A 9,613-nucleotide genomic window follows, 5' to 3' on the forward strand; every position below is an offset into this window, starting at 1 on the left:
GAAAAGTGCCCTCCAAAAGTGCGCACCTTTGGAGTGCACAAAAGTGCCCTCCAAAAGTGCGCACCTTTGGAGCGCAGAAAAGTGCCCTCCAAAAAGTGCCCTCCAAAAGTGCGCACCTTTGGAGCGCAGAAAAGTGCCCTCCAAAAAGTGCCCTCCAAAAGTGCGCACCTTTGGAGCGCAGAAAAGTGCCCTCCAAAAAGTGCCCTCCAAAAGTGCGCACCTTTGGAGCGCAGAAAAGTGCCCTCCAAAAAGTGCCCTCCAAAAGTGCGCACCTTTGGAGCGCAGAAAAGTGCCCTCCAAAAAGTGCCCTCCAAAAGTGCGCACCTTTGGAGCGCAGAAAAGTGCCCTCCAAAAAGTGCCCTCCAAAAGTGCGCACCTTTGGAGCGCAGAAAAGTGCCCTCCAAAAAGTGCCCTCCAAAAGTGCGCACCTTTGGAGCGCAGAAAAGTGCCCTCCAAAAAGTGCCCTCCAAAAGTGCGCACCTTTGGAGCGCAGAAAAGTGCCCTCCAAAAAGTGCCCTCCAAAAGTGCGCACCTTTGGAGCGCAGAAAAGTGCCCTCCAAAAGTGCGCACCTTTGGAGCGCACAAAAGTGCCCTCCAAAAGTGCGCACTTTTGGTGCGCACCAAGGCGCTGGTTCGGTCGTTGCAGGCGAGTTCGGAAGTTGGGGTCGATGTCCTGAGCGGAGGTGCAAACTACACAGGTGTCGGAATCGGACAAATAGCTTATATAGGGGAGGTGTATGCTTCGATGGGTCGACTCCCCAGGTTGAGCGCACCGCGCCAACCTCAAAGACCCTACGGTATGGATGAAGTCGGAAGTTGGGTCCGATGACCGATTCGATTAGTAGGTATGCTCATGAGGTCGGAATTTGGGTCCGATGACCTGCCATGTGCAGGAAGGCGAATGTTGACACTGTGCGTTGCAAGGTGCACACCAAGGCGCTGGTGCGGTCTTTTTAGTCGAGTTCGGAAGTTGGGGTCGATGTCCTGATCGGAGGTGCAAGCTACACAGGTGTGGGAATCGGACAAATAGCTTATATAGGGGAGGTGTATGCTTCGTTGGGTCGACTCCCCGGGTTGAGCGCACCGCGCCAACCTCAAAGACCCTACGGTATGGATGAAGTCGGAAGTTGGGTCCGATGACCGATTCGATATGTAGGCATACTCGCGAGGTCGGAATTTGGGTCCGATGACCTGCCACGTGCAGGAAGGCGAATGTTGGCACTGTGCGTTGCAAGGTGCGCACCAAGGCGCTGGTTCGGTCGTTGGAGGCGAGTTCGGAAGTTGGGGTCGATGTCTTGATCGGAGGTGCAAACTACACAGGTGTGGGAATCGGACAAATAGCTTATATAGGGGAGGTGTATGCTTCGTTGGGTCGACTCCCCGGGTTGAGCGCACCGCGCCAACCTCAAAGACCCTACGGTATGGATGAAGTCGGAAGTTGGGTCCGATGACCGATTCGATATGTAGGCATACTCGCGAGGTCGGAATTTGGGTCCGATGACCTGCCATGTGCAGGAAGGCGAATGTTGGGACTGTGCGTCGCAAGGTGCGCACCAAGGCGCTGGTGCCGTCGTTGCAGTCGAGTTCGGAAGTTGGGGTCGATGTCCTGGTCAGAGGTGCAAACTACACAGGTGTGGGAATCGGACAAATAGCTTATATAGGGGAGGTGTATGCTTCGATGGGTCGACTCCCTGGGTTGAGCGCACCGCGCCAACCTCAAAGACCCTACAGTATGGATGAAGTCGGAAGTTGGGTCCGATGACCGATTCGATACGTAGGCATATTGGCGAGGTCTGAATTTGTGTCCGATGACCTGCCATGCGCAGGAAGGCGGAATTTGGGTCCGATGACCGAGTTGATGGCGTGCCATGCGCAGAAAGGCGGAATTTGGGTCCGATGACCGAGTTGATGTTGATGGCCCGCCATGCACAGGAAGGCGGAATTTGGGTCCGATGACCGATTTGAAGGCGTGCCATACGCAAAAAGGCGGAGTTTGGGTCCGATGACCGAGTTGATATTGATGGCCCGCCATGCGCAGGAAGGCGGAATTTGGGTCCGATGACCTGACATACGCATGGAGTCCGACTCGGGGGCCGATGTTCGATTCGATGACTTGCATTGTGGGTAAAGTCGGAAGTTGTGGTCTTTGACCCGATTCGATGACCAGACTTCGGCTGCTTGAGAATCGGACAAATAACTTATATAGGGGAGGTAGTGTTCTCGAGCATCCTCCCCCCGTGCCCGTTTATGTCGATTGATGCTGGTGCTCGACTGGTTGGAGCGCTCGGATGCAAAAATCTTGCACCAGGATTTATCGATTGTGATGGACACGGCAAGTCTCCTGATTGCTATGCAGGAGCTCATCGTGAATCTCTATGCGGCCTTGGTATGGACTCGACCTGCGGAATGGTTCGGCAATGGTAGTCGCTCCAACACGTCCTTGCAATGGCCACAGAGGTGATTCGACTAGAGCTCCAGTCTAGCTTTTGGGTTGCTTGGCGGACTGGTATAGCCGCGATCGAGTTCCGGCCATGAACGTTTTAGATAGCTCTTGGGCTTTCTGGGACGGAAGTCGGAAGTTTGGGCTGTTGTCCGATTTGATGACCATTCTTCGGATGTGTGAGAATCGGACAAATAACTTATATAGGGGACTGTGTTGTCTCACGCAGCCCCCTCCGTGCCCCTCTATCTCGACCGATGTTGGTGCTTGAAAGGGTTGGGATCGCTCGGATTTATAAACGTGCACCACCATTTGTCGAGTGTGAGGGACGCGGCAGGTCTCCTAAATGCTATGCGGGCGCTCTCTGAGAATCTCTATCCGGCCTCGACACAGACTAGTCTTGCTGAATGGTTTGGCACTGGTAGTCGATCCAACACGTCGTTGTTGTGGCCGCCTAGGCGATTCGATTCGAGCCCCCGTCTAGCTTTTGGGTTGCTTGGCGGATTTTGCCCTATCCGCAAGTGAGCTCGGTCCCTAAACGTTCGAGAAACCCGATTGCTATGCGCCGACTCTCTTTCTTGCGAGCCTCCATCTAGCTTTTGGGTCTCTACGGAACGGAAGTCGGAATCTGGGACCGTTGTTTGATTCGACGAGGCAGACTACGGTTGTGCGAGAATCGGACAAATAACTTATATAGGGGAGGTGTTGACTGGAGCATTCTCCCCCGTGCCCCTCTAACTCGACCAATGCTGGCGCTCGAACGGTGGTAGCGCTCGGATTTTCATTGAGCGCCAGCATTGGTCGATTTAGAGGGGCATGCGAGATTCCCGAATGCTATGCGAGGGCTCTAACGGAAATGTCTATTGGTTTCGGTATGGATGCAATTGCGAGTGGTTCGGCAAAGGTAGTCGTTCCGATGCGTCCATGTCGTGGCCAAATCGATAATTCGATTTGAGCCCTCGTATAGCATTTGGGTCTCTCGATGTGATTCCGCATTCCAGTCCCTTTGGGCACTGCTTGAGCCGCATCCCAGGGGGTTCCCTTCCCAATAATCTGCCTCGCAACCCGATTGCTATGCGGTGAGGCTCCTCGGCCGCCTCGGAACTATCTGTGTATCAGACGCATCGCGGGATAAGGGGTTGGCAACGGTAGTCGCCCCAAGCGCGTCCGATGCTTGGACCATTCCGAGGCGGCCCTGAAGCCTCTTCCGTCTAGCCGTTGGGTCCTTCTCGCCGCATCCCTCGCCTCGCACCCCGATTGCTATGCGGTGAGGCTCCTCGGCCGCCTCGGAACTATCTGTGTATCGGACGCGTCGCGGGATAAGGGGTTGTCACTGGTAGTCGCCCCAAGCGCGTCCGATGCTTGGACCATTCCGAGGCGGCCCTGAAGCCTCTTCCGTCTAGCCGTTGGGTCCTTCTCGCCGCATCCCTCGCCTTGCACCCCGATTGCTATGCGGTGAGGCTCCTCGGCCGCCTCGGAACTATCTGTGTATCGGACGCGTCGCGGGATAAGGGGTTGTCACTGGTAGTCGCCCCAAGCGCGTCCGATGCTTGGACCATTCCGAGGCGGCCCTGAAGCCTCTTCCGTCTAGCCGTTGGGTCCTTCTCGCCCCATCCCTCGCCTCGCACCCCGATTGCTATGCGGTGAGGCTCCTCGGCCGCCTCGGAACTATCTGTGTATCGGACGCGTCGCGGGATAAGGGGTTGTCATTGGTAGTCGCCCCAAGCGCGTCCGATGCTTGGACCATTCCGAGGCGGCCCTGAAGCCTCTTCCGTCTAGCCGTTGGGTCCTTCTCGCCGCATCCCTCGCCTCGCACCCCGATTGCTATGCGGTGAGGCTCCTCGGCCGCCTCGGAACTATCTGTGTATCGGACGCGTCGCGGGATAAGGGGTTGTCACTGGTAGTCGCCCCAAGCGCGTCCGATGCTTGGACCATTCCGAGGCGGCCCTGAAGCCTCTTCCGTCTAGCCGTTGGGTCCTTCTCGCCGCATCCCTCGCCTCGCACCCCGATTGCTATGCGGTGAGGCTCCTCGGCCGCCTCGGAACTATCTGTGTATCGGACGCGTCGCGGGATAAGGGGTTGTCACTGGTAGTCGCCCCAAGCGCGTTCGATGCTTGGACCATTCCGAGGCGGCCCTGAAGCCTCTTCCGTCTAGCCGTTGGGTCCTTCTCGCCGCATCCCTCGCCTCGCACCCCGATTGCTATGCGGTGAGGCTCCTCGGCCGCCTTGGAACTATCTGTGTATCGGACGCGTCGCGGGATAAGGGGTTGTCACTGGTAGTCGCCCCAAGCGCGTCCGATGCTTGGACCATTCCGAGGCGGACCCGAAGCCTCTTCCGTCTAGCCGTTGGGTCCTTCTCGCCGCATCCTTCGCCTCGCACCCCGATTGCTATGCGGTGAGGCTCCTCGGCCGCCTCGGAACTATCTGTGTATCGGACGCGTCGCGGGATAAGGGGTTGTCACTGGTAGTCGCCCCAAGCGCGTCCGATGCTTGGACCATTCCGAGGCGGACCCGAAGCCTCTTCCGTCTAGCCGTTGGGTCCTTCTCGCCGCATCCCTCGCCTCGCACCCCGATTGCTATGCGGTGAGGCTCCTCGGCCGCCTTGGAACTATCTGTGTATCGGACGCGTCGCGGGATAAGGGGTTGTCACTGGTAGTCGCCCCAAGCGCGTCCGATGCTTGGACCATTCCGAGGCGGACCCGAAGCCTCTTCCGTCTAGCCGTTGGGTCCTTCTCGCCGCATCCCTCGCCTCGCACCCCGATTGCTATGCGGTGAGGCTCCTCGGCCGCCTTGGAACTATCTGTGTATCGGACGCGTCGCGGGATAAGGGGTTGTCACTGGTAGTCGCCCCAAGCGCGTCCGATGCTTGGACCATTCCGAGGCGGACCCGAAGCCTCTTCCGTCTAGCCGTTGGGTCCTTCTCGCCGCATCCCTCGCCTCGCACCCCGATTGCTATGCGGTGAGGCTCCTCGGCCGCCTTGGAACTATCTGTGTATCGGACGCGTCGCGGGATAAGGGGTTGTCACTGGTAGTCGCCCCAAGCGCGTCCGATGCTTGGACCATTCCGAGGCGGCCCCGAAGCCTCTTCCGTGTAGCCGTTGGGTCCTTCTCGCCGCATCCCTCGCCTCGCACCCCGATTGCTATGCGGTGAGGCTCCTCGGCCGCCTTGGAACTATCTGTGTATCGGACGCGTCGCGGGATAAGGGGTTGTCACTGGTAGTCGCCCCAAGCGCGTCCGATGCTTGGACCATTCCGAGGCGGCCCCGAAGCCTCTTCCGTGTAGCCGTTGGGTCCTTCTCGCCGCATCCCTCGCCTCGCACCCCGATTGCTATGCGGTGAGGCTCCTCGGCCGCCTTGGAACTATCTGTGTATCGGACGCGTCGCGGGATAAGGGGTTGTCACTGGTAGTCGCCCCAAGCGCGTCCGATGCTTGGACCATTCCGAGGCGGACCTGAAGCCTCTTCCCTCTAGCCGTTGGGGCTTTCTCGCCGCATCCCTCGCCTCGCACCCTGATTGCTATGCTGTGAGGCTCCTCGGCCGCCTTGGAACTATCTGTGTATCGGACGCATCGCGGGATAAGGGGTTGGCAGTGGTAGTCGCCCCAAGCGCATCCGATGCTTGGACCATTCCGAGGCGGCCCTGCAGCCTCTTCCGTCTAGCCGTTGGGGCCATCTCGCCGCATCCCCCACCTCGCACCACGATTGCTATGCGGTGAGGCTCCTTGGCCGCCTCGGAACTATCTGTGTATCGGACGCATCGCGGGATAAGGGGTTGTCACTGGTAGTCGCCCCAAGCGCGTCCGATGCTTGGACTATTCCGAGGCGGCCCTGCAGCCTCTTCCGTCTAGCCGTTGGGGCCATCTCGCTGCATCCCCCACCTCCTCGGCCGCCTCGGAACTATCTGTGTATCGGACGCATCGCGGGATAAGGGGTTGGCAGTGGTAGTCGCCCCAAGCGCGTCCGATGCTTGGACTATTCCGAGGCAGCCCTGCAGCCTCTTCCGTCTAGCCTTTGGGGCCATCTCGCCGCATCCCTCGCCTCGCACCCCGATTGCTATGCGGTGAGGCTCCTCGGCCGCCTGGGAACTATCTTCGTATCGGACGCATCGCGGGATAAGGGGTTGTCACTGGTAGTCGCCCCAAGCGCGTCCGATGCTTGGACTATTCCGAGGCGGCCCTGTGGCCTCTTCCGTCTAGCCGTTGGGGCCATCTCGCCGCATCCCCCACCTCGCACCCCGATTGCTATGCGGTGAGGCTCTTCGGCCGCCTTGGAACTATCTTCGTATCGGACGCATCGCGGGATAAGGGGTTGTCACTGGTAGTGGCCCCAAGCGCGTCCGATGCTTGGACTATTCCGAGGCGGCCCTGCAGCCTCTTCCGTCTAGCCGTTGGGGCCATCTCGCCGCATCCCCCACCTCGCACCCCGATTGCTATGCGGTGAGGCTCCTCGGCCGCCTTGGAACTATCTTCGTATCGGACGCATCGCGGGATAAGGGGTTGTCACTGGTAGTCGCCCCAAGCGCGTCCGATGCTTGGACTATTCCGACGCGGCCCTGTGGCCTCTTCCGTCTAGCCGTTGGGGCCATCTCGCCGCATCCCCCACCTCGCACCCCGATTGCTATGCGGTGAGGCTCCTCGGCCGCCTTGGAACCATCTTCGTATCGGACGCATCGCGGGATAGGGGGCTGTCACTGGTAGTCGCCCCAAGCGTGTCCGATGCTTGGACCATTCCTAGGCGGCCCTGAAGCCTCTTCCGTCTAGCCGTTGGGGCCTTCCCGCCCCATCCCTCGCCTCGCACCCCCGATTGCTATGCGGTGAGGCTCCTCGGCCGCCTTGGAACCATCTGTGTATCGGACGCATCGCGGGATAAGGGGTTGGCACTGGCAGTCGCCCCAAGCGCGTCCGATGCTTGGACCATTCCGAGGTGGCCCTGAAGCCTCTTCCGTCTAGCCGTTGGGGCCTTCCCGCCCCATCCCTCGCCTCGCACCCCGATTGATATGCGGTGAGGCTCCTCGGCCGCCTTGGAACTATCTGTGTATCGGACGCATCGCGGGATAAGGGGTTGGCACTGGTAGTCGTCCCAATCGCATCCGATGCTTGGACCATTCCGAGGCGGCCCTGCAGCCTCTTCCGTTTAGCCGTCGGGGCCTTCCCGCCGCATCCCTCGCCTCGCATCCCGATTCCTATGCAGTGAGTCTTCTCGGCCGCCGCGGAACTATACCTGTTATTGCTACTGCATCCTTCGGCTGGTAACCTCCTCTGCCGCCTTGGAACGTTCTCTTTGTCGGACGCGTCGCGGGATAAGGGGTTGGCACTGGTAGTCGCCCCAAGCGCGCCCGATGCATAGACCGCTCCGAGTCGACCTTGCTTTCAGCCTCTCACATGCATAGACCTCTCTGAGTCGACCCTGCAGCCTCTCACGTTTAGCCTTTGGAATCTCGCCTCACAACATGATTGCTATCCTTGATGCATCCCTTGCCTCGAGCCCTGATTGCTTTCTTGGCTGCATCCCTCCTCTCCTCACAGCCCGGTTGTCATCACTGCTTCATCCGTCGCTTCATGCATTCTGGCTGCTGGGCCCTTCCCACCGCACACCTCGATTGCTATCTCTTCTGCATCACACACCCCGATTGCTATCTCTGCTACATCCCTCGGCTCTCACTTCTGCATCCTTCGCCTCACACCTCGATTGCTATCAATGCTGCATCCGTAACCTCACACCCCGATTGCTATGCGGGGAGGCTCCTTGGCCGCCTTGGAAATTTCTGTGTGTCGGACGCACCGCGGGATAAGGGGTTGGCACTGGTAGTCGCCCCAAGTGCGCCCGATTCTTAGACCGCTTCGAGGTGACCTCGTAGCCTCTTTCGTCCAGGCTTCCTGCCTTCAACGCCCTTTTTACACCTCGATTTCTATGCGCGGGCTCGTTGGCGTCTATCACCTCTCTGCGAAGAGTGGCACGATGATTGTTGGGGTAAATCGTAGCAGTCCGATCTCTGGCCTTGGGCCATTGTGAGGGCTGATCGATTTCCTGTGCGCATCTCGTGTTCGCCCAGTAACAGACTCGACGACTTGTAATCGGTCTTGTTCCCGATTGTTCCTGGAGGTAGTCTTCGGAACTCTTGGATTTGACCTGTCACTCGAACTGTCCTCTTCCGAGGATGCTTGTGTGTGTGTGCTTGTGCCATTTCCTTGGCGGTATTAACGAGATATTAAAGAGCGGAGTGAGCGCCTCGCCCAGCTATGTTTGGGGCTCTCACTCCCTTACCCGGTGTGCGACCGCTTTGCACGTAGGTTGCGGAGCATCGCGACTCTTTCGATGTTTGGCGGTTGTCTTCCGGTGATGCGTTGGTCCCGAAGTGCACGTTACTAGCATTTCTGCCATTGTTCTCGATCTTTGGCACGTTCCTTCGTTGCAATTGGATATATATCTCCGTTTATACGCGCAGGCTTCTCCCGCCTATTCAGCGCTGTCCCACTCTCAGCACTCTCGTGGTCTCCTTGGCTTCTCTCTCCCGTGAGCGAGCTCTCTTCTCGAGTCTTTTCCATGTCCCATGGAGGTTGCCTTGCGAAATTCGGGCACACAAACGTGACCGGATAAGAGCGGAATTGCCTATGAGGAGAAGCTCACCTTAGGGAGCAGCAATGCCGAGTGTTTCGACAGAGGGTAGAGGGGGCGTTGTTTGGGCGGTTGCACAAAAGAGTGCTACGTTTGCACTGAAGGTTGCTTCTTCGTCTCCGACGAACTCTTCGAGGCAAAAAAGCTTGTTTACGGGGTCGAGGTGGGACTGTTCGTGCGAGTTGCGCCACCAAAAGTGCGTAGGGGGCATATACCTGGGAAATGGATGTCTCTGAGTGGCCTTACTCGGTCGCGTGCACGGTGCATTCTCTAACGGCAGGACTGTCGCGAGCATGTGCGGTTCGGATGTTTTCGGGTAAAGGGTTCCGTACGGGATGTTCTTCCCAGGCTCCTGTGAACCGAGACTCTGCATCGTCATGCTCCGGCTCCCGTGGGTGCTTCATGCCTCGTCGAGCTGTTTGTCGTGGACGATTAAGGCCGAGGCCTTCCTTCGAGAGGGGAATTGTTCAGGCTGGTCGAGGCGGGATTGTTCGTGCGGGGTGCACCACCAAAAGTGCGTAGGGGGCATATGCCTGGGAAATGGATGTCTCTGAGTGGC

This window comes from Cryptomeria japonica, unplaced genomic scaffold (genome assembly GCF_030272615.1).
Source record: "Cryptomeria japonica unplaced genomic scaffold, Sugi_1.0 HiC_scaffold_172, whole genome shotgun sequence".
NCBI classification, from domain to species: Eukaryota; Viridiplantae; Streptophyta; class Pinopsida; order Cupressales; family Cupressaceae; genus Cryptomeria; species Cryptomeria japonica.